Genomic DNA, 26,492 nt, shown 5'->3' with positions numbered 1-26,492 from the left:
GTATGCGCGTATGGATTTGCGCAGACACATTCGCGCAAGCAGAGATATAGGTTGCTAGATATACATATTCATACTCACGAACTGTTGATATTCACATTGATAAATATCAATTTAACACATATGCAATTTTCTTTTGGTCTCTTAGCAACGTCTTATCAAACGACATTGAAAATAATCGAAGGGCTCTCTATCTAACTCCGCCTCTCTCTCTCTCTCTCTCTCTCTCTCTCTCTCTCTCTCTCTCTCTCTCTCTTTTCTTTCTTTCTTTCTTTCTTTCTTTCTTTCCCTGTTAATTACAGAACATCAGCTTGTGTATATGAATGTGTTTGTATGTGTGTGGGCACGCTTGTATGTGTACTTTGTGTTAATATGAATATGCTTTGGTTTGAGACGTGAATACTGCGTTAACATCTTTTACTACAGTTAATGTCCTTTGTTAACCTCTCTAGTGAGTCCGCAGTTTTCCTTCGCGGCTCCTGACATGAAAGTTGATTAATCTGGAACAGGAATTGGCCACCTTTTTCGACAAGGGAGCCGCAGAAGACGTAGTTCATCATCAGGTGGGCTGCGCTAATGAAAATAATTCTTGGATCTTTTATAAAACGGGGGCCACATTTTTCATTAATGTTTTACGTAGTGTTTTTGGTACCGAAAGACTTTCAAACTTCGTATACTTATCTATTTTGTGTTATAGAACTGAAAAATATTTTTGTATTCGAATTTATTTCATGTAAAAAATTGTCTTATTTCGATAATTTCAACCAATCACTGACAAGTATTCAGTTGTTTACATTTACTCCTTTGGCTGATTAAGCCATAGCTTCGTTTTATTTGCTTTTTTCATTTTAAATTTGCTTTTCTCATTTTCTTTTTTTTTCTTCGTTTTATTTGCTTTTTTCTTTTTAAATTTGCTGTTTTACCCTAACCCTAACCCTAACCCTATCACCGATAGAATTGTTTCAGAATCGTTTGTTTATGTAGCCGGCACTTAATGTATATCGGCTGAATGGACGTCAGTGATTGGTTGAAATTACAGAAATACGACAACTTTAACATGGAATAACTTAGGGATTTCTTTTTTTTTTAAGAAGACTAAGAGAAAAAGATGTTTTATATGACACATTCTACCAGTGTTCCAAGTTTCAAAGTGTTTCGTTAATGAAAAATGTGGCCCCCGTTTTAAAAAAGATCCTAATTCTTCGTTAGGCGTGCCTGTCAGAAAGTCCCATAGGCTGTAGTTTGTTATTGACAGATCTACGATTTTACCGAACATTTTTTATTCATTCATACCAAGCAGGTAGGACCTGATTTAGGTACCAGTGAAATAAACTTACAGCTAAACAAATTTAGGTACAAGCTAAACAAACTCACAGCCTAGCAGATTGAAGGGCACTTTTCAAAACCGCAGAGTTTTATATTTTTTGCATTTGTTTCAATTTTATATTAATTCATAAATACGTTTATGCATTTGTTTTGCAAAATTCTTGATGTGAAATCGTGTGTTGAAACATATATTGTTATGTTTGGGGACGGTCATATTGCCAATAAGCACATGCGCTATTTACTTTATCTTCACTTTAGCTTTCAGGAGACACGAGGAACAGAAAGTCATTGAAGAGGTCACAAATGTGTGATAAAAGCACTTTGACAAATAAACTAATAATAAAGTTAAAGTGAAGGTCAAATAAATAGTGCGTGTGTTTATTGGCAAAATAACCGTCCCCAAATATAACAATTTGTATATATCACAGTCTTTTATCCGTCGCTACTCTGCCAATAAAAATATTTGTTAAGTGTAGACTGTTATATAGTGAAAGTCTCATTAGTTACTATGGTGACAATAGTGTATCTATCACACACGCACACATTCATTCACTCACTCACACACACACACACACACACACACACACACACACACACACACAGACACACACACACACAGACTCACACACACACACACGTGCACTCTCTCTCTCTCTCTCTCTCTCTCTCTCTCTCTCTCTCTCTCTCTCTCTCTCTCTCTCTCTCTCTCTCTCTCTCTCTCCCTCATTGTATTGCTCTCAACAACAACCTGTTTTTCCTTTCACTCCCCCATTTCTATCTCACTAAATTTCTATCTCAACAAAAACAACGTCAATATAGCGAAAGTCTTTTTGTAAAGTATGTGTTGCGTTGTCTATGATGAAAGACATACAGAAATACACACACACACACACACACACACGCACGCACACATAGATAGAAATACACACACAAACAACCAAATGAAAATGACTATTTATATCGTTATGTAATGAAAGTCTTTTTTTTTGTTTTTTGAAGCTGTATTGCGTTGTGTTGATAGACTTGCACTTAAAATTTCCGCGTTTAAAAATTCCCGCACTAGTTATTGTGGTGACAACACTATCTATCTATCTATCTATCTAGCTAGCTAGCTAGCTAGCTGTCTGTCTATATATCTATCTATCTATCACACACACACACACACACACACGCTCTCCCTCTCTCGCACTGTATTTCTCAACATTTTCTCCCCGCCCACGTCTAAAAATACATTGTGATGTATATTTTGATTCCTCTCCCTTCCCCTAATAGTGGTTGTGACGGACGGACAGACAGAAAGACAGACGGAGATCCGCTTCTCTTTTATAATATAAGATTTATGACTAATGAAGATCAACATAATTAACAGCAAATACTACTAACTATTTAGACCCAATTATTAAAAAAATCGATCATTATTATATAAATTTTCAAGATTTAGTTATTTTATAATTGTCTTTTTGTCTTTACTTCTTTCAGTCATTGGACTGCTGTCATACTGGAGCGCTCCCTCGAAGGGTTTACTCTAGGAGATCAGCCCCAGTACTTATTTTTTAAAAGCCTGGAACTTATCCTATCGGTCTGTTTTGCCGGATGGCTAAGTTACCAGGTTGTTCAGTCTAAAATCCCAAACGTATATATGTATGTTATAGAAGAAGTCATCTTGAAGAGAGTGTTTCCCGATGAGCTGGCTGCTGACACGTAGGAGTGCTTTCTTTGCTCTTCAGCACTAAGCTTATATATCTATTTTTGCTGTTGTTGTTTAGCTGCTGCCGTGTGAGAGAAAAACAATAGGATATTCGAATGGTGTCTGTACGGTATGTATGTATGTATGTATGTATGGATGGATGGATGATGGATGGATGTGTGTGTATGTATGTATGTGTGTATGTATGTATGCGTGCATGTATGTATATGTATGTATATATATATATATATATATATATATATATATATATATATATATATATATTTATATAAAGGGCATTATTATAGAAAAATAACAACGCCACACAGTGGACTTCTCAAAATAACCACATTTAGTACCTAATGCGAGGAAAAGCAACCAACAGAAGCCTACCTACTTTCTTTTAAATAAACTTAACTGTGTATCGACCGATTTCGCGATTACTAGAATGAATCTAGATTTCGTTCATCAGCACAGTATTGTACCAAAAATATATAAATAAACAGAATTCTCACCTCACCAAAAACGAACACACTACGTATCCGACAGAGCAAAGGGAATGAAGTTTATCTGTATATATCTTCATCAAAGAAGCGGGAATACTTCCGGGTTGCTTTTGGGTACACGTGTGGAGACAGGAATTTTATCAAGAAGCCAGTGTGAAAAAAATTCGTTCCTGTAAAAGAGTTTTATCCCTTTTTGAATTTATTTATCAAATATTTACACGGAATATATTCAATGTTGAATTTTTATTCCTGTCTCCACACGTGTACCCAAAAGCAACCCGGAAGTATTCCCGCTTCTTTGATGAAGATATATACAGATAAACTTCATTCCTTTTACTCTGTCGGATACGTAGGGTGTTCGTTTTTGGTGAGGTGAGAATTCTGTTTATTTATATATATTTTTGGTACAATACTGTGCTGATGAACAAAATTTAGATTCATTCTAGTAATCGCGAAATCGGTCGATACACAGTTAAGTTTATTTAAAAGAAAGTAGGTAGGCTTCTGTTGGTTGCTTTTCCTCGCATTAGGTACTAAATGTGGTTATTTTGAGAAGTCCACTGTGTGGCGTTGTTATTTTTCTATAATAATGCCCTTTATATAAATATAAACGAATAATTATATTCTTGGGAATAGAAATTTCCCTTACGAATTTTTTTACACACTGGCTTCTTGATAAAATTCCTGTAAAAGAGTTTTATCCCTTTTTGAATATATATATATATATATATATATATATATATATATATATATATCTTTACTCTTTTACTTGTTTCAGTCATTTGATTGCGGCCATGCTGGAGCACTGCCTTTAGTCGAGCAAATCGACCCCAGGACTTATTCTTTGTAAGCCTAGTACTTATTCTATCGGTCTCTTTTTGTCGAACCGCTAAGTTACGGGACGTAAACACACCAGCATCGGTTGTCAAGCGATGTTGTGTGGGGGGGAACAAACACAGACACACAAACACACAAATATATATATATATACATACATATATACGCCGGGCTTCTTTCAGTTTCTGTCTACCAAATCCACTCACAAGGCTTTGGTCGGCCCGAGGCTATATTAGAAGACACTTACCCAAGGTGCCACGCAGTGGGACTGAACCCGGAACCATGTGGTTGGTAAGCAAGCCACTTACCACACAGCTACTCCTGCGCTTATACACGCACACACACACACACACACACACACACACACAAGTAGGTGGATAAACGAAAGAAGGGTAGTCAACACATTCAATGGGAGTTACATGTATGGATTAAAACAGTTTCATTCAAATTCATTGGTACTTTAAGTTTTAAATCGTGATGCTAAACCTCGGCCATTGCAAATTTGAATGAGGTCATTCAAATCTCAAGTTTACAATGGCTGACGATTATTAGCATCATGCTTTGACACTTAAAACACCAGGGAATTTGGATCAAACTGTTTTAACCCATATCTCTCTCTCTCTCTCTCTCTCTCTCTCTCTCTCTCTCTCTCTCTCTCTCTCTCCCCTCCCCCTCTCTCTCCCCCTCTCTCTCTCCCTCCCCCTCTCTCCCCTCTCCCCCCTCTATCTATCTATCTATCTATCTATCTATATGTGTGTGTGTGTATGCATTTTGTGAGAAAGCGCGTGGCCCAGCTTACGATTACGAGGTCGTCCTTGGGCAGGTAACACGTGGTATCCTTGAGCAAGTTTCACGTCAGTATTGGTGCTGTTCTGCATTCTCCATGCTCCACTTGGTCGAGAGTGGCACGTCTGAAAGGGTATCTACGCCGCGTGACTACACAAGCACCTGCAACAGTTAACGAAAGCATGGTACTTGTTTTTAATGCGCACGCATGGCTGTGTGGTTAAGAAGCTCGCTTTGCAATCACGTAGTTTCGGATTTAGTCCCACTGTGCGGCACCTTTTACAACAGTCCCAGGGCGAGAAACGCCTTGTGAAGGAAATTGATAGACAGAAAGCTCATCATATATATATATATATATATATATATATATATATATATATATATATATATATATATGTATATTCTTATTCTTTTATTCTTTTACTTGTTTCAGTCATTTGACTGCGGCCATGGTGGAGTACTGTCTTTAGTCGAGTAAATCGACCCCAGAACTTATTCTTTGTAAGCCTGGTACTTATTCTATTGGTCTCTTTGCCGAACCGCTAAGTTACGGGGACATAAACACACACCAACATCGGTTGTTAAGCGACGGTGGTGGTGGTGGGGACAAACACAGACACACAAATACGCACACACGCACACACATGACGGGCTTCTTTCGGTTTCCGTCTACCAAACCCACTCACAATTTGTCGGCCTGAGGCTACAGTAAAAGACACTTGCCCAAGGTTCCACGCAGTGGGACTGAACCCAGAACCATGTGGTTGGGAAGCAAGCTTTTTGCCTCACGCCCACTCCTATATACAGGTAAAAGGTAAAGACCCCCTCCGGTCATGAATGACCATGGGATTGCACCTAAAAAGTTCCCCCCTGAGGCACAAGTTCGAGCAAGATTGATTTTATGGAAGACCAGCAATCGCCCATGCATACCAGCCTCCTCTCTCCACGTCACCAATATTATCCAAGGGAAAGGCAAAGGTTAATACAGCTTGACACTAATGATGTCGCAACTCATTTCTACAGATGAATGAACTGGAGCAACATGAAATAAAGTGTCTTGCCCAAGAACACAACACACAGCCTGGTCTGGGAATCGAACTCACTACCTCGTGATTGTGAGTCCGTCGCTCTAACCACTGAGCTATGCGCCTTCATCTCCACCCCACGTACAGATATGTGTCTTTGTGCTTGTTCCCTGCCACAGTGTGCAACTAGTGTCGATTTGTTTACGTCCTTGTAACTTAGCGATATCGATAGAATAGTTAAGAGACTTTAAAATAACTACTGGAGTCCATTGTTCGAATCCAGTACTTATTCCTCTAGGTGGTGCCCCAGCAATGGCCACAGCTCTCGAGCTGAAACTAGTAAGGAAACAAAAAAAAAAATTCAAAATTTCTTTTATGTTTTACTAGTTTCACTTATTAGACCCCAATACTAATTTTTCTAAAGCCTGGTATTTTATGAGCGTCTTTTGCCGGTCAACTAAGTTATGGGACGTAAACAAACCAACAAAGGTCGTCAAGTGATGACGGGGCAAATACACACAGAGAGACACGTATACATAGATGTATATACATACGGCGGGCTTGCTAAATCCACTCACAAAGCTTCGGTCGGCCTGAGGCTATAGCAGAAGTCATTTGTCCAAGGTGCCACGTAGTGAGATTGAACCCGGAGCCATGTGTTAAAGAAGTTGTAATAGAGTAACCACATTTTGCTTAAATTATTATGTATCTTGCCAACAATATTGACAAATTCATTTGTTACCTAGGTTTATTCTTTGTTAAGAATTACCAATTAGGCACATGGTCCCTCAGCATGGCGCGACATCATTGCGTGGAAGTATCAACATGCACTAAACGAGATGCACGCGCATATACACGAACACACACGCACGCACTCAGACACACATTTTATATTTGAAATTGAAAAATTATATATATAGCTTGACAAACATCATGTACAAAACTCCAGACAACTAGGATGTTTCAGCTTCCAAAGAAAAAAACCGAACAAACAAAAAACAAAATAAAAGGTCACTACACATTACTTAATGTATTAAGTACGTTTTTTTCCGTTTGTAAATGCACGTTCTTACACACACACACACACACACACACACGGATTTACAAACATACATACACATACGTGCTCGCACGCACAAACATGAGTTTAATTTTGTGGGTTAGATGGCGCTGTGTTGAATGATAATTAAGTTGAAAGGTAGGTTCTGAGTGAAAGATATTATGAAAGATTTTTATTGATTGAATTCGGAGTTGTGTTATTGTTCAGAATATCCTACAATCTTTAAGCAATTTAAAATATATTTCATCTAAACAGCAGAAATATAATTTCCAAGAACTTAAACAACAGGAGAAAAATGTTCTAATATATTTTAGGTTTTGTACTTAGCGAACAGTAACAAGGAAGCAGTGAAAATATATAAATGCAAATAAAACAGGAAATGAGAAAAGAACCTTCAACTATAAGAATTGACTATTAACAGACTTCTAGACAGTTGCAGTGGAACTGTGCCAGTAACCAGGTAGCAGTCACGCATTGAAAAGTTTGACATAGCACGGAATAAAGTTAAATTAACAGCTCAGTGAGTTATTAAAAGGTAAGTGTTGCTATTCCACAATGTAGTTGCGATATACAAACATACATACATGCAGACATACATACATGCATACATACATACATACATACATACATACATACATATATACGTACATACATACTAACAAATTTATACAAAAACCTAGAAATACTAGTTTTTTTCGAAGGAAGAACAAAAGAAATTGATGCGGATTCTCCAAATACGATCAACTGAGTGGCACAGTGAAGATATGTAAAACATTCCAAAGATTCTCCATCTGCGATTCTTAGGTATATACATCGACAGATGAATCAACATACCGACCCAACTACGCTAGGAACTCTCAAACAGTCGGCTAGAAGTCTCTTAAGAACTTAAATAAAACTCAAAGAAAAACATACATACATAGGTACGTACATACATATGTGTATTATTGTTTGGGAAAGAAAAGTTCCATAAGTGGCTCGTCTGTTTTCCTTTGTGTTCATTCTGTTGTCTGTAAAAAAGTCCATTTTTTTGTGCTTTACGTTCCCGTTCCTTTTTGACGTCCTGTACCCGGATATGCATCTATATATACATGTAGATGTAGGTATGTACATATATGTATGTATACATGCATGTGCTCATATATCATTTGTATTATATATATATATATATATATATATATATATATATATATATATATATATATATATATATATATACACACAGGTGTTGGACAAAATAATGGAAACACCTTAAAATTTCGGGGTAGGATCGCCTTTGGCAGTAGAAGTATGAACTCGTACAAAGTTTGAATTGTTTCCAAAGGAATTTTTGTCCATTCTTCAGCAAAAACAGTCTCCAGTTCTTGTAGTGATGATGGTGGAGGATATCGACTCCTTGTTTTTCTAAAATGCACCATAAATTTTCAATAATATTGAGATCTAGGGACTGTGGTGGTCAGATAAGATGTTCAACTTCACTAGAATGTTCCTCGTGCCATTCAGTAACAACTTTAGCTGTGTGAATTGGTGCATTATCATCTTGAAAGATCGCGTTTCCCTTCGGAAACAGTTCCGCAACTATAGGATAAATTTGATCCGATAAAATGCTTAGATAGTTTTGACTATTAATTCTGCCATGAAGGGAAACCATTGGGCCAGCGAATTTCCAAGATATAGCGTCCCAGATCATCACAGATCCTCCTCCACGTTTAACAGTTGTAAGAAGGCAGTCTGGGTCAAATGCTTCTTTTGGCTGTCTCCACACGTATACTCGGCCGGTGGTCAGAAATAAGGTAAAGAATGACTCGTCCAAGAAAATGACATTCTTCCACTGCTCCAGGGACCAATTCTATAGGTTTTTACTTCACTCTAAACGTTTTGTAACGTTTGTTTTTGAAAGTAGTGGTTTTCAGATAGCAGCTTTCTCGTGAAATCCGGCTTTGTGCAGCTCCCGACGAACAGTTTTTGTGGAAACTGGATTCTTGAGGTGGTCATTAAGCTCTGTAGTAATTTTGGGAGCTGTACTTTTGTGATTCTTTCTTATAATTCGCGTAAGAGACCGACGTAGATATCTGAACGTTTTGGTTTTCTTCCGGAGCTTTGTTTCGATGAGGAGGTTTTTCCCTCTTTCTCAAAGGCTGTCATTACTTTCGAGACAGTACTTCTTGATACACCAAACAATTCGGCTGTTTTTGGTACGCTAGCGCCTGCCATACGGGCACCAACTATTTGACCTCTTTGAAAGTCCGATAGATCTGTCATTTTAATAAATTTTAATTATTTTTTCTGATGATATCTGAGAAGAAACAGAAATTTCGGCAAAACCTGTTAAGCAACACTAATAAAAAAAAAAAATAAATAAATAAATAATAAATAAATAAAAATAAACAAGCTTTTGACGGTTTTAAAGATATTTCAAAATTATGATGCTTTGATGTTTTGTGTTTCCATTATTTTGTTCAACTCCTCTCTCTCTCTCTCTATATATATATATAAGTATGTATGTATGTATGTATTTACGTATGTATGCATGCATGTATGTATGTACGTACGTATGTATGTATGTGTGTGTGTATGTATGTATGCATTTATGTGTATGTATGTATGTGTGTATGTATGTATGTATGTACGTATGTATGTGTGTATGTATGTATGTATATATGTATGTATGCATGTATGTATGTATGTATGTATGTATGTATGTATGTATGTATGTACGTATGTATGTATGTGCATGTTCATCACAGTCTCGAATGCAAGCCAATGGATATCCATCCGTCTTAGCTGCCCAACTTCGATTGCAGGCAGCACATCATCATTATATACATTTGATTGCGTTTCCTTATCGTTATCGTCGTGGTGGTGGTGGTGGTCGTTTCTTCTTCAGGTAGTTTCTCAAGAGTATGCAAACGCACGAAAACTAAGACAGAACCATAGAGTTTATATATAAAGACGGTAGCAGCAGCAGCAGCAGCAGCAGCAGCAGAAATAGCAGATGTCGGCTGCAGTGTTATGTCCCACACAGACTGCAGGTGTTTTGTGCAAAACTGAATTAACTGGTCACTACAGCAACACGGGAACGACAATTATCGCCAGTCATGACAGAACAATATACCGGGGTTCTTACCGATGCTATTTCTTTGCCTGCCAGCTGCTGTAATTGATGTATTAACAACCACGCAAGCAGTCCGAGTCTGAGCTTTCATTCTCTTTAACAGGGTCGCTGTTTTATAGACTGTGGGGATACTAACCATTAGGCTGTTGCAGTCCTGACGAAAAAGGGTCCCACGACCGTTACTGAAGTGATATGTTTCCTGTATTCTGAAGCTTGAGTAAGTACAAGTTTACAAATATTCCTGAGTGATATATATATATATATATATATATATATATATATATATATATATATATATATATATATACATATATATTATTTAAAAGAGTTCCAACTCTGTTTTTTATGTTTTATTTATATTCTTATAAAATTAAATGGTAAAATGAAAAAGGAAATGAAGTGTTGAATGTCTTATTGAATATATGAAATATTGAGTATTAAATATAGAAAATCAAATATATAAAGAAAATCAAATTTTATAAGAATATAAATAAAACATAAAAAACAGTTGGAACTCTTTAAAATAATATATTTCTCTATACACAATCATACAAAATCCCTTTTTTTGTATATATATTTTTATTTTTTATTTTATTTTGTATATTTATTTTTATTCACACACACACACACACACACACACACACACACACACACACACACACACACACACACACACACACACACACACACACATATATATATATATATATATATATATATATATATATATATATATATATATATATATATATATATGTAGGTGGGGGAGGGGATAATGCCGGTGGGGGTAGTGGTGGTGGTGATGGTAGCGGAGTGGAACTACACTTGTCATTGATTTTTTTTCTTCCTTTTCTCTAGCAGGACATCCTACACTCACTCTCACTATCACTCGAATATCTGGCCCAGTTCCGAAACTCCGTTCTCTTTCTGTCACTTCCATGGCGGCAACTTACACCAGGGTCGCCTTCTAGTTTCTGTGCGTACATGTGTATTTACGTATGTGTATGTGTGTGCGTATAACACACACACACACACACACACACACACACACATATCTATATAATGTTTGTATATTAAAGTGAATGTAAAGTAAAAGCATGTTTGTATATTATGTATATTATATATATATATATATATATATATATATATATATATATGATAATAATATTAGGGATAAAAATCCAAATTTACAGGTAAAAATTCAAATTAATTTAATTAATCAAAATTAAAATTAAATAAATTTCACAATATATAAAAAATATATAATTTAGAGAAAAAACCCACAATTATTGAATTCATCCATGAATATATATATATATATGTATGTATGTAAGTGTGTGTGAGTGTATGTATGTATGTATGTATGTGTATATATATATATATATATATATATATATGCATATATGCATGTTTGTATACGTGTGTATGTGTTAATGTGTATGTATATGTATGTATGTATTTTATGTATGTATGTATGTATGTATGTATGTATATATATATATGCATATATGCATGTTTGTATACGTGTGTATGTGTTAATGTGTATGTATATATGTATATGATGTATATGTATGTGTGTGTATGTATGTATGTATGTATGTATGTATGCGTGTGTGAGTGTGTGCTTATGCTTTCGCTCGCAGCAGTCCGGACTATTTAAAAGCTTAGCAGCGTTGCCCGTTCACAGAGCTGGGTACCTCATCTAACTCTGCTATCCTAATCTAAAGCTATTCCGTGCACACATCTCTCTTTCCGTTTTCCTTTGCTATTGCAGCCTGGCTCTCCGTCGGCAACGACGACGAGTGCTTCAGTTGATCCTATCAACTCGTGAGCACTCCACAGACACGCGTACCCCTAACGTAGTTCCCAAGGAGATTCAGTGTGACACAGAATGTGACAAGGCGGCCATTTGAATTACTCGTACAAAACGTATTTGCTCGTTGAGTGAACTGGAGTAACGAGAAATAAAGTGTCTTGCTGAAAGGCACAACCTGGAATCGAACTCATGACCTTACAATTGTGAGCCGAATTCCCTAACCACTAAGCCATGTACGTTCGCTTTTCTCGTACTAAATATTTTGACCCGTCTCACCACCCAAATATGTATCGTTCTATGTCTGCCTGCTTCACCTACATTTATCCCTTTCCAAATAGAACGCAGATAGTTGAGCCGACTGGTTAGCGGACAATCAATGGAAAGATCTGTTCGTATTTTATCTTTAACTCATCCACCTCGCCCTCTGTAGAGATCTTAGGGTGCATGTAGCAGTGGTTGTTATGATCAAATTCATTCCAGCCGTGACCACTTCATCTGTTTAAGAATAATCTATAATTACATGTATGTCCCTCCCTTACTCAAGACAGCAGAGTGTAATTTGAGGGCGATGTAGCAATAATTTCTATCGACTACCACATATGCACAGGATGGTAACTAACCTCAGCATCGTGGAATTGAGGGGGAGTTTGTGTCCGCTGGCTGAGAGAACTAAGTTTAATTTCCTCTGTCAGAAAAAAAGTCACATGAGATAGACTAGCGTCCCAGCCAGACACAAATTTCAACTTTCATCAGCTTATCACTTCTAAATCAGGAAGTAAGTACTGGCCCCACAATTTCTTGTGACCAGGAAGAAGATGAGTTTGGATTTCTCTTTACTAATATAGCTGGTTATGATACAGAATGTTTGTCTCAGATGGGGAATCGGTCAGTGCTGCAGCTAGAGTGTGTACCGTCCGGTGAAGCCCTTGAATTTGCAACCCACACCACCCCTACACAGACTTATACAGCTGACCCAAAAGTGCTGTTCCCATAAAAGCGTCGCTCGGAGTGGACCGCGCCCAACAACCCCGCAAGTTACACGACTGGGACTAAACTGCGCAGTTGTATCCATCTCCAGGTTGACTTCTCCGGATAGTGAGCAGCCAAATACTTTTAGAAGTGGAGCAAACGCAGGTTGTGATGTTCATGCACATTTTTCTGGACCTTATCGATGAAAGTTTAAGTGAAATACCTGCAGCCCTGAATTGAAACCAAGTTGCTGATTTGCGACGCCGAAGGAGGACATCTTAAGGTACAGTGTTCATGACTTCTGTATAATAAATTGTCACTTTTCATATAATCCATTCTTCATGTCTTATGACTGAAGATTCCCTGAAATTCCATCACAGCATGCACTGCTTCTATCCGATTTGTAGCGTAGCTGGCGGCGAGAAGGCAGTTCGCCCCGAGCGACGCTTTTAAGGGTGCAACTCTTTTGGGCTGAAATGCTTTTGATCATAACAACTACTGCTACTACGTGCGTCCTAGGATACCTACGTAGAGCAAGATGGATTACTCAACGATATAAATCAACAGATGACCTTTCCGTTGATTGTCCGCTAACCGGTCAGCTCAGCTAAGTTCTTTTTGGAAAGGTATGTTGGTAGATAGAACCGACAGACGTCGAAGAGTGCATATCTGAGTGGTGAGCTGGTCAAAATATTTAATACGAGATCGGAGAGGTAAAATACAATAGTAAAAATGAAAATGGAAAGAGAGATGAATGCATGGACGCAGGGTCAGATGAGGTCTGCTGTATAAGCTTGTATTGGGTGGCAGCAAACTCAAGAGTTACTTCAAGCTTCACATATTTTAGCTACGTCAGTGTAACCGATCCTGATTACATCAACGTTTTTGTACTCCAAAATTCAGTCACACTCATCACACTTTACACTGTATACATTAATGGCCTTGTTGTCACGTCAACGCAAATAATTGTTTGCTTCTAATTTAGGAACAAAGCCATGCTAGCAATTTTGAGGTGGGGAGATGGGTTTAGTCAATTAAATCGACCCTAGCTCTTGACTGGTACATTATTTTATCACCCCTGGGGGGGGGGGGGGGGGTCGAAAAGTAAAGGTGACTTCGGCGTGTTTTCAACTCTTCTACTCTTTACTCCCATTTTATGTTCCGCATATGGACGTCATCCATATGCAGCTCATGACATCTCGATAAAGGAAGTACCAGTCAAGGTGTATGTATGTATGTATGTATGTATGTATGTATGTATGTATGTATGTATGTATGTATGTATGTATGTATGTATTTATGTATGTATGTATGTGGGTGCTTTTTCTTCTGTTTGCCCACACACTCATATGTGTATGTATATATACATACATACATGTGTGTGTGTGTGTGTGTGTGTGTGTGTGTGTGTGTGTGTGTGTGCGTGCGTGTGTGTGTGTAGGCACATGGCCTAGTGGTTAGAACAGTGGACTCGCGGTCGAGGGATCGCGGGTTCGAATCTGAAACCGGCGTCCCGTCCAGGTGGGGAACCTATACGCCAATGAAACCGGGAAACCGGCCCTTATGAGCCAGGCATGGCTCAAGAAGGAACACAAACAGCAACGACAACAACACACACACATATATACATACATGCATTATATATATATATATATATATATATATATATATATATATATATATATATATATATATATATATATTACGGAGATGTACTCGCATAGCAAGTGACCTGATCTGAGATCGTGTGCTGGAACGAAAACAGTTGCAGCGTGGAAGGTGTTTATCAGCCATTTAAAAACACGCAAAAACCGTTAGATTCATTTCAACATTTAAATTGAATTTGCCAAAATATTTTCGTCGCTTTGAGACCGCGACCTGTTCACTGAGATGTAGCACGGAATTTTGTCTATCTATCTGTCTGTCTGTTTATGTATGTATGTATGTATGTATGTATGTATGTATGTATGTATCTATCTATCTATCTATCTATCTATCTATCTATCTATCTGTTTGTCTGTCTGCCTGCCTGCCTGTCTGTCTAGCTAGCTAGCCAAATACACGCAAAGGTGGCGAGTAGGCAGAATCGGTACTATGCCAGAGAAAATGATTGAGAATATTTCTTTCGACTTCACACACTGAGTTCTAATGCCGCCCTGGTTGACTAAGTGCTTCATTCTTTCGGAGTCGATAAAAGAAGTCGCAATTGAACACTGGGCTTGATTTATTCGACTTACCCGCTCACCTGACATTGCTGGCTTTGTGGCAAAATTTGAAACCAACACACACATGCACACACACACACATTGTGATTTGCGTGGCGTCTTGCGATCCTCAATCACAGTGAGAACTCACATCAACGAGCTCTCCTTTCTGCTAGAAAGAGTATCTAAATTTTCCTTACAACCACGCTCTACACTCTCAGAAGAAAAGAACATATTGGACAACATGGTCTTGAGTTCTCTGTACCTATAATAAATACGTGATGCTCACAGTTGTAATGCTTTAATTATACTTCCAATCTATCATTGGCGGTCTGAGTTAAACCACCACAGCAAAAACAGCAACACCGGTAACAACTGAATGTAAGAATGATAAATGTAAAGTAGAATAGTGACTATAATAAATGAAATAAGAGTTATTTCCCTTGAATATTGCGTTCATTGATGCCATAAAGGGAAAAAGAACAAAATCTGTCAATAAAAAATTAACCGTTGAATGGGTTGGCAAAAAATATTACATAGTTAATAGAATGTGTTTCGTTGTATGATGTTTTCGCTTAGATTAATCATATTACTAATCACCCACTGAGTTGATAATATCTGCATCATTTTTTCATTTATTTTTTAAAGTCGTTTATTTATTTAATTAGTTATTTGTTGTTGTTGTTGTTGTTGTTGTTGTTGTTGTTGTTGTTGTTATTATTATTATTATTATTATTATTATTATTATTATTATTATTATTATTATTATTATTATTATTCAGTAGTTTTATTTTTATAACGTGCTTTCACTTCACTACCGAGCGCAGCTCTGTGCGCCTTGGGTATGTGCTGTGGTTTGCTGTGGTGCTCTTATGTTTACTGTATTGAAAGTGTTTTGCGTAGAATGTGTGCAGTACCCAGTAGTGCAATTTTCTGTATGTTATATATATTTGTAAGTCCTGCTATTTTTGTTATGTATTTGTCTGAATATTTTTTTATTATACCTAAGGCACCTACTATGATAGGAATTGTTTCTGTTTTTAGATTCCACATTCGAGTTATCTCTATTTCCAGGTCTTTGTATTTTGAAAGTTTTTCCATTTCTTTTAGAGAAACGTTGTCATCTGCTGGTATTGATGCATCAATTAGAAAGCATTTTTTTTCTTCATGATCTTTGACAACTATATCTGGTCTATTTGCCTTAATTTCTCTATCTGTGTGTATTGGCATATCCCAGAGTATGGTTGCTTTCTCGTTTTCTGTGACCTTTTCTGGCGTGTGTTTATACCATCTTTTTTCTGTTGTTATTCCATAATGTTGGCATAGCTTCCAGTGTATATAGGTCCCAGCTCTGTCGTGTCTGTGAATATATTCTTTCTTAGCCAGGACTGGGCAGCCAGAGATAATATGATTTATTGTTTCTTGTCCATCTCCACATATTCTACAGTTACTTGTTATATTTCTTTTCATTATGTGTTTTTGGTAATTTCTGGTGGGGAGGCTTTGGTCTTGTGCAGCAATTAAAAATCCTTCAGTCTCTGCTTTGAGTCCTGAGCTTCTCAGCCATTGCTGGGATTTTTCTCTGTCTATTTCTTTCGCATTTAGTTTAGCCCAGTATTTACCATGTAGGGGCTTTTCTTGCCATCGTTTTATCATGGTCCGTTGCTGTTCTAGTTTTAGTTTGGATTTCATTTGTTTTATAGCTTTTGTTGTTTCTTCTTCTTCTTCTTCGTATTTGTTAGGTAGATTGATTTCTTGTTTGTATTTGTCAGCTTCCTTAAATACTGAAAACAGTTTTTTGTTTTGCTCGTGTTTTGTGGCTATTTGTATTAGTTTCCCTTGCTTCTGGAGTAGGTATTTTTGCAGTCCTATGGTGGTTATTTTATAATAGTTTTCTAGCTGTATAAGACCCCTGCCACCTTCTGTGCGTTGTATATATAGCCTTTCTATGTCAGATTTTGGGTGGTGCATCCTATATCCTGTCATTATTTTTCTTGTTTTCCTGTCTATTTTACATAGTTCGTTTAGTGTCCAGTTAAGGATGTTGTAGCTGTAGCTTATAACTGGGACAGCTAAAGTGTTGATACCCATTATCTTGTTTTTAGCATTGAGCTCTGTTTTTAGTATTGATCTAACTCGTCTATAGTACTCTTTCTTTATTTTTTCTTTCATTTGTGTATGTTGTATCCTATCTAGTTCATTGACTCCTAAATACTTATGTGGTTGGCTTTCGTCTAGTTCTCTTATTTCATTGGCTTTATCTAGTATTATATTGCTACTTTTAACTAATTTTCCTCTTTTCAGGGTTGCTTTGGCACATTTTTCTAATCCGAATTTCATTTCTATTTCCTTGGTAAAGCCGTGTACTGTCTGTAGTAGTGTTTCTAGCTCTTTGTCGTTTTTTGCATATAATTTTAGGTCATCCATATATAGAAGGTGGCTGACTGTTTTTCCATAGCATTTGTAACCGCATCCAGTTCTATTTAGCAATTCTGTTAAAGGTGTGAGTGCCAGGCAGAACAGGAGTGGAGAGAGCGTGTCTCCCTGGAATATTCCTCTTCTAATGGGGATGGCTTTCGTTTTCACAAGTCCCTCTTTTGTTTGGAGCTGTAGCACTGTCTGCCATTTGTTCATTGAGTGCTCTATGTATTTTATGATAATTGGTGCCACCTTGTTTATGGCTAGTGTTTCCAGAATCCACGTGTGGGGAACACTGTCGAAAGCCTTTTGGTAGTCCACACAGGCCATACTGAGGCCTTTCTTCTTTCTGCGGCTGTCTTCAGTTATGGCTATATTGATCAATAATTGATCTTTACAGCCGTATGAGCCCTTTCTGCTCTTGTGGAAACAGGTTGTTATTTTCCAGGTGTTTACTCAATCTCTGCGATATTATTGCAGTAAAGGCTTTGTAGATCGTAGGGAGACAGGTTATAGGTCTATAGTTTTGTGGCTTCTCCGTTTCCGTGGATTTGGGGTTTTCCCTTTTGTGAGCCATTCAGGCATTGTCTCTGGATCTGCTATTATGTTGTTAAAGTTTGCTGGCAGGTGTTTTAACCAGAAATTGGGGATCTTGTCGTGTCCAGGTGCCTTCCAGTTGCTTAGTCTTTGCAGTGTCTGGGTGACCTCTTCAGTTGTTATAGGGGCCCAGAGTTGCTCAGGTGCTAAGTTCGTTGTTTTAATGGTCCTTTTTTGGGGTTGTTGCTTCACCGACCATATTTGTTTCCAGAATTTCTCTAGTTCTTCTGCTGTTGGTGCTGAAGTAATGTCTATTTTATTTTTACCCAGTTCTTGGTAGAGTTTTTTGGGGTTGGATTTGAACTGTTTGTTTTGTTCAAAGAAACGTTGGCGTTTCTCATACCGGCGGATCCTCTGTGCTTTGGCAAGGATGTCTTGCTTTAGTTTTTCTTTTGCCTCAGGTAAGTCTTATTATTATTATTATTATTATTATTATTATTATTGTTATTATTATTGTTATTATTATTGTTATTATTATTATTATTATTATCATCATCATTATTATTATTATTATTATTATTATTATTATTATTATTATTATTATTATTATTATTATTATTATTATTATTATTATTACTATTGTTATTATTATTATTATCATCATTATTATTATTATCATTATTACAACAATGACTTGTAAAGGATTAAAAGCAAAGTCCACCATGGTGACAACACAAATCAGAACGTGAAGACTCGGAAAAAATGCTGCTAAGCATTTTGCCCGATGTTTCTAAGGGTTCTGAAAGTCGCGATGTCGACTTTGCCTTTCATTTTTTTCGGGGTCGATAAAATAAATACCAGTTGAGCACTGGGGTCGATGATATCGACTAACTGCTTCCCTTAAAATTTCTGGCCTTGTGCCAAAGTTTGAAACCATTTTAAGGCAGCGATCAGGTAGAATCATTAACACGAAGACAAAATGCTTCGCGGTATTCCGTCCAGCTTTACGTTCAGAGTTCGAATTCCTCCCTGGGGTCGATGTAATCGACTTAGCTGCCTCGCCCCAAATTTCAGCGCCGGATCAAACTGTTCTAAATATTAATATACTTAACCCTTAACAAATGTGCCACTTTCTTTCGTTTGTCCATTTACTCGTATGTATGTATGTATGTATGTATGTATGTATGTATGTATGTATGTATGTATGTATGTATGTATGTATGTATGTGTGTGTGTGTGTGTGTATGTATGTATGTATGTATGTGTGTATGTATGTATGTATGTATGTATGTATGTATGGGGAACTTGTGAATGGAAAGAGACCTCGGCCGAAACCAAGGCTACGATTTAAGGACTGTCCAGTCTTCATTAAAGACTTGTGATATGCAAGAGACTGACAGGGAGAGCAATGCCTCTCATCGCCACAGATGGAGGGAGCAGGTTAAGGAGTGGGGTCGACACTTTTGACATGAAGAACTTAAGCGTCCTGCTCAAAAGTGCACTGCTGGTATAGTGAATGGGGAAAGTTTGGTTTGCAATGGTTGCAGTCGTGTATGCTTGTCAAGAGCAGGGCTCATTAGCCACCAACGGAACCGCAAATGCAAAATATAATTTAGTCCTAGAGCGCACAATGTTCCTGAAGGTCAGCAATGGTCTTCCTCGGTCACGAGTGGACAGCCATCATGTATGTATGTATGTATGTATGTATACATACATACATATACATACATATATATATATATACACACATGCACACACATATAGACACACACACACATATAGACACACACACACACGCGCGCATATATATATATACATACATACATACATACATACATACATGCAAAATACCCTGTTGTTGATGTTGAAATTCCAGTGAAGGAACCCTGGATCTAGGTTAGAAACCGGTTCTTTCTCTATTGGCAAGAAATCTTGAAATAAACTGAAAATTGGCATACATACATACATACATACATGTATACATGCATGCATACATACATACATACATACATACATACATACATACATACACATGCTTAAAGGAGAATCTGGATTAACTGGGACTTTCAGAAAGAGAAATCGACCGGCTAATTTGTATAAGTGCAATCTGTGAGTGGAACAGTATAAATATGCAAGACTTTTCTCAAGCTCCAAATGTGAATTTGTCTGTGTGAACTACATCCCAAAGAGGCATCCTTGTATCTTTGTTGGAAATCGGCTCCCTCCTCAGTGGAAGATTTATAATAATTAAAAAGCAGAAGGGATATACATACAAGCCTCATCGCTTCCAGAAGTCCTCATAGATTCGTTATTGACTAAATGGATGTTGCTTGAACCCAACACGACGTGGTTGAGAACTGAACTCTCAAACTACACGCTCATACCTGTACTCTTGTAATTGTATACTTCTGTAAAACATATTATTTGCAAACTATTAGAATTTGTGATAAATATTCAAAATAGTAATAACTCTATCTATTTATCTAGGTCGTCCTTCAGAACACCCCATGACTGTTTACACACGTTTTCCCCATTTATTTCGATCTTCCATAATGGTCCTCAGCTCCTGTACCCCTTCCATACCAGTATCCTCCAGCAAGTTGTCGATGTAGGTCGTCTTTCTCCTTCCGCTCCTGGTTCTTCCTTTCGTTGGTTGCCAGAGCACTAGCTTGTTAGCAATTTCACCGGTGTGCCTGATGCGGTATCTAGTTAGCCTCATTCTTCTATGCTGTATTTTCAAAGTTACTTTTGATAGTCCCAGGTATAAGTCGGCGTTTGTTGTATGACTCTTCCAGGAGACATTGAGAGTCATTCTAAGCATCCTCGTATAACAACCGTCCAACTGTTTCTTCAATGCTTTAGTGAGTGTCTGTGTTTCAGCCAGAAACAGCCTCATTTTCAATTTCCTTGCTAACTTTGAACTCCCTACCTTTCTCAATTCATGGCATGCGCTCCAGGCAAGAACTTTCATTGCTACGACGTCTTTTTCAGTACTTTGTGTCCACGCATCAAGGTATTTAAAATTTTCAACTACCTTGAGCGACTTACCCTAGTTTTTGCCAACAACTTAGGTCAAACTAAGCTGTCATCATTCACTTTCCAATGTTATATCAAGAGAAAAGAGCGGATGAGAGAACTAGTTGCTGTCTATCTCAAGTAATTAGACAGCAACTCATGGGTAAACGTGAAGCGTTGTTGGAATTTACTTCGTACTTCAATTACCGCATTTTAACGTGTATATTAGGTTTAAAAAATATTAGAGTTTCTTATACATGGATAGTATTATAATCCCTTACAAAACCTTTTTTCCAAATTTTAAACCCTAAAAACTAGGAGGTTCCTTATACACGTTAAAATACGGTATATCAAAAGTGTTTTAATTACAGCCCTTTGTACATGCACATCATCACTAAAGGCTTGTTGAATCTTCTGGATGGTTTTGAGCTTGAGTATCACCAAGCTTTTGATGTAAAACTTGATGCAATATCTCTACTCGATGCGTTCGGTGAAAATAAAAATCCGACGAACGCGCACTACATGTTTGTACTCTAGGAATAACAGCCAAGAACTGACGCGGCCTATGGTCACGAAAATGTTCACGCATGCGCATGAAGGATGGCGTCACCGTACACCTAAAGGATTTTGCTCACGTGGAATTAGTTTGGGCGGGGGAAAAAAAAAGTTGGATACTTTTTAAACGCACCTCTGTGTTTGATATTTTGGACTAGTTGAGTTTATTCCACTTTACACATTAATTGCACTGTTTTTTTTTGTTTTTTCTTTTATAAACCGCTTTGATCAATATGCTAGGCTCACTTATTTTCACCGAATGTCAAATTTTCGAGAGACTGGGCTGATTATTTACCTGTAATCGACTATAATCTACCCATGACTATATTATCTGAAACGTTCCGTTTGAAGAGATTCATATGAGGTTTGAAGGAAATCTGGCTGCTGTTTTTCGCCGTTAGCGTGACCCGTAACAGATTTCCGCGCTTAAAAAAAAATCTCTTATTTTATTTTCTGTTGTTTTCTTTCGAATGGGTTTGGTTGGATGTGGCAAGACAAAAGGCAAGACTATACCATCCCAGTATGCACACAAACCCAGGATACACCCACCACGCACACGTACTCTCTTTCACTCAAACATACGCAAGCACAGATACAAACATGCATGCACACACACACACACACAAACACATGCACGCACACAAATACACACACATCCGCACACTCACACACAAAGACACACGCAAACACACGCAGACACGCACTCACATACACAGACACTCGCACACACAAACGCACATAAACACACACACGCGCACACACGAACACACACACTAATACATACACAACCAAACATTCACAAACAGATACACGCACACACACACATCCACACACAAACACACACACTCACACATACACATAGACACATACACACAAATACATACAAAGGCACGACCTTCAGCGGTTCTCCTCAATAGATTCACAATGAAAAGCAACCTTCAATGAAATGCATCGTTCAATTAAGCTTATTTAATTTCCAATCCCGCCATTGACCGCTGTATTCGTCTGTAAAGCTGTTCGTGTTAGCGAATTCACTAAGAGTGTCGTGTAGAGATACAAAGACAAGAGAACAGGAAAGAGAGAGAGAGAGAGAGAGAGAGAGAGAGAGAGAGAGAGAGAGGGAAAGAGAGACCTTGTTTCTGTGTTGTTGGCAATTTATCGGTTTATTGATAAGGCTTCGGTTATTGCACGCGTTTTAATATGACGCACTAAGAATCACAGATACACATGTATGTATGTATGTATGTACAAGTGTATATATGGGTGTGTGCATATATAAATATACATTTACACACACACTCACGCACACGCGCACGCACACACACACACACATCCGAAGTGTACAGTATTATGTGTCTATTACGGCCGATCTTACCAAGCGGTTTCGCGTTAGGGCTTCAATGGAGTGTTAGGTAACAAACCGATTACGTAAGCCTGCACCCATCAGAGGTTGCCATATCGCTCATCAGGTGTAGCTGATATGGCTACCTTTGATGAGCGTAGGGTTACATAATCGGACTGTTACCTGACATTCCGTTGAATCCCTTGCGCGAAACAGAGTGGTAAGATCGGCCGTAATAGATATATAATACTGTACATTTCGGTTAATATACACACTCAATTGATAGATATACGAGTGCATTTTTTACTGGCTTATGGACTCTTTGACAACTTATTTATATATATATAGCAGAGTAAAGACAGAAATATGAAACAAGGTGGAAAACATAATACAGAAGGTAGAGTAATATATATAAGCTGCAAAGAATTGACAAAAACTGTTACTCAGTATTTCACGTTCCCGTCCGACGAACGGGAACGTGAAACTCTGAGTAACAGTTTTTGGGATGTCTTGCAGTTTTATTAATAAAGTATATATATATATATATATATATATATATATGTGTGTGTGTGAGAAAGTTGGTATGTGAAAGCACGTGGTTGGATGTATAAAAGATAATAAGAGTGAAAAAACTACAGAAGGCTTGTGTTACATGGTTAAAGTATATATTTAAAATATGTCAGAAAAATGTTATAAAATCTTTTTGGTATATAAACATTGTATTTTGAGAAATAACCGGTTTCGTTTTGTCTAGCGAACACATTACAATGAAGTACAGAAATTTGAAAAGACAACTTGAAACCGGTTATTTCTCAAAATACAATGTTTATATACCAAAAAGATTTTATAACATTTTTCTGACATAATTTAAATATATACTTTAACCATGTAACACAAGCCTTCTGTAGTTTTTTCACTCTTATTATCTTTTATATATATATATATATATATATATATATATATATATATATATATATATATATATATATATATATATATATATATATATATAAGCAATGTTAATTCTCTAAATGAAGTATTAACAGTAACTGCACGATAAAGTGTAGTATATTGCCACTTAAGTGTGGCTGACCCCTAGGGGTGGATGTTACTGTTGCTTTAAGCCCCAGGAGGACATCTCCTCCAACTGGCTTATCGACACACGACTGTGTCCTGTTTGCCAAGGGAAGTTATCCCTCTCACCATGACCTTGGTGAGAGAGACAAAATCCTGGCAATCTTATATCTACTTTTCCAGTGAAATTCTTCACTGATATCGAAAAGGTGAAAACAAGCTGGAGGAGATGTCCTCCTGGGGCTTAAAGCAACAGTAACATCCACCCCTAGGGGTCAGCCACACTTAAGTGGCAATATACTACACTTTATCGTGCAGTTACTGTTAATACTTCATTTAGAGAATTAACATTGCTTGTTTTCACCTTTTCGATATCAGTGAAGAATTTCACTGGAAAAGTAGATATAAGATTGCCAGGATTTTGTCTCTCTCACCAAGGTCAGTGGCTATCGAACGCCGACGAAGGGAAATAACCCTGAAATCCGGATCCGTTCGTGCTACAGATCATGGTGAGAGGGATAACTTACCTTGGCAAACAGGACACAGTCGTGTGTCGATAAGCCAGCTGGAGGAGATGTCCTCCTGGGGCTTAAAGCAACAGTAACATCCACCCCTAGGGGTCAGCCACACTTAAGTGGCAATATACTACACTATATATATATATATATATATATATATATATATATATATATATATATATATATATATATATATATATATATGTATGTATGTATGTATGTATGTATGTATGTGTGTGTGTGAGTGTGTATAGACACACACACACACACACACACACACACACACACATATAATGGCTGTCCACTCGTGACCGAGGAAGACCATCACTGACCATTGTGCAAGCAAAATGCCAGCAATGCCCGCGCATGAAGTGATTGCACTTGCGGTCGGCTTCACCCGGTTTCGCACTCGAGACTTCCATGCTCACCGCGACGCGCTTCTACTCCGCTGGGCATCGGAAAGTCGCCTCGTCGTCGTTTGCACAACCTAAAGTTTAAAGTTCAATAAGGTTTGCAATGCACCTCACTGACCCCTCTCCACCCCACTGACATCATCCAGAGACTGCCTATATGGGAGCGCCATGATCTGAAACGCAAGCAAAAGATCGAAAAAATGTTCAATGACATTCCCTGGATATCTGGTTTTATATTAGAGTGTCCTTTTAAAAAAGCTGAAAAGCGTCTAACTCGCGGTAGTTTTTCAGCGCGCCGGACAAAAACCCGGAAGCCTGAGGGCGCGTGTTTTTTTTTTTTTTAGATAGTCGTTGAACCGACACTAGGTACATCCGTTCTTTTTGACAGGTCATGTTTTTAATTCTGCAGGATTTCTAGCAACCCTCCTTACCAGGTAAACCAAGTGAAGATTCCGTTTAGTCACCAATGATCTAACCATGCAACAGGTTGTACTGGATTCCACGTTACCAGTAGCACTTATGAGAGACCTCACAAGTGATCTCTCTCACACACACACACACACACACACACACACACACACAGAGAGAGAGAGAGAGAGAGAGAGAGAGAAAGAGAGAGAGAGAGAGAGAGAGAGAGAGAGAAAGAGAGAGACACACACACACACACACAATCTTCTAATCTGTCGAGTTTTTCGTATAGCTCTATCTAGTATGTTCCAAAGATTTTTAATTGGGTTCATGTCAGGAGATTGGCTCGGCCAAGGAAGCTTTTTGATCCCATTTTCAGTCAGCCATTGTCGATTCCTTTTCGCTGTGTGGCATGGAACCCCATCTTCCATGAATAAAAACTCATTTTTCGTTATGTTATCGTGTGAGTACATCGGAAGTAATCCTTGCTTAAGTATTTCGATGTATTTTTCAGAGTTTATGGTTCCAACACATTCGATCAGCTCAGAACGATCATTGCTGATGACAGCTCCCCATACCATTACAGAGAAACTGCCATGTTTCACAGTTGGCTGGAGTCGTTTCAAATCAAATTTTTGACTGGAAAGCCTCCAGACTCAAACTGTCTGAAAATAATGCAAATCTGAATTCATCTGAGAAAATCACTCTATCCCAAAACGAACTGAATTTTTCTGACATCTCCTTAACCAATTTTTTTCTTTTCATGATATTAATTGGTTGAAAGAGAAGTTTTCTTCTAAATGCTCGTCAATAATAGCCAAGCTTATGCAGATATGTAACACACGATATTGGACTAACTTCTAGCTGTTTTGCAATGTCAGAAG

At 37.7% G+C, this 26,492-nt stretch overlaps 1 protein-coding gene across 1 annotated transcript in view; it reads left to right on the top strand.

Annotated features, from left to right (window-relative positions):
• The first annotated feature begins 10,106 nt into the window (after nt 1-10,106).
• The window catches only part of LOC106872706 (uncharacterized), a 25,462-nt gene continuing 9,076 nt past the window's right edge, over nt 10,107-26,492 (top strand). Inside the window, exon 1 of the mRNA XM_089347020.1 lies at nt 10,107-10,556. The gene's annotated coding sequence lies outside the window, so the exon portion shown is untranslated. The remainder of the gene's footprint in view (nt 10,557-26,492) is intronic.

Source organism: Octopus bimaculoides, chromosome 1, assembly GCF_046866305.1.
Source record: "Octopus bimaculoides isolate indiv1 chromosome 1, ASM4686630v1, whole genome shotgun sequence".
NCBI classification, from domain to species: Eukaryota; Metazoa; Mollusca; class Cephalopoda; order Octopoda; family Octopodidae; genus Octopus; species Octopus bimaculoides.
This window is presented reverse-complemented; position numbering and strand designations above follow the sequence as displayed.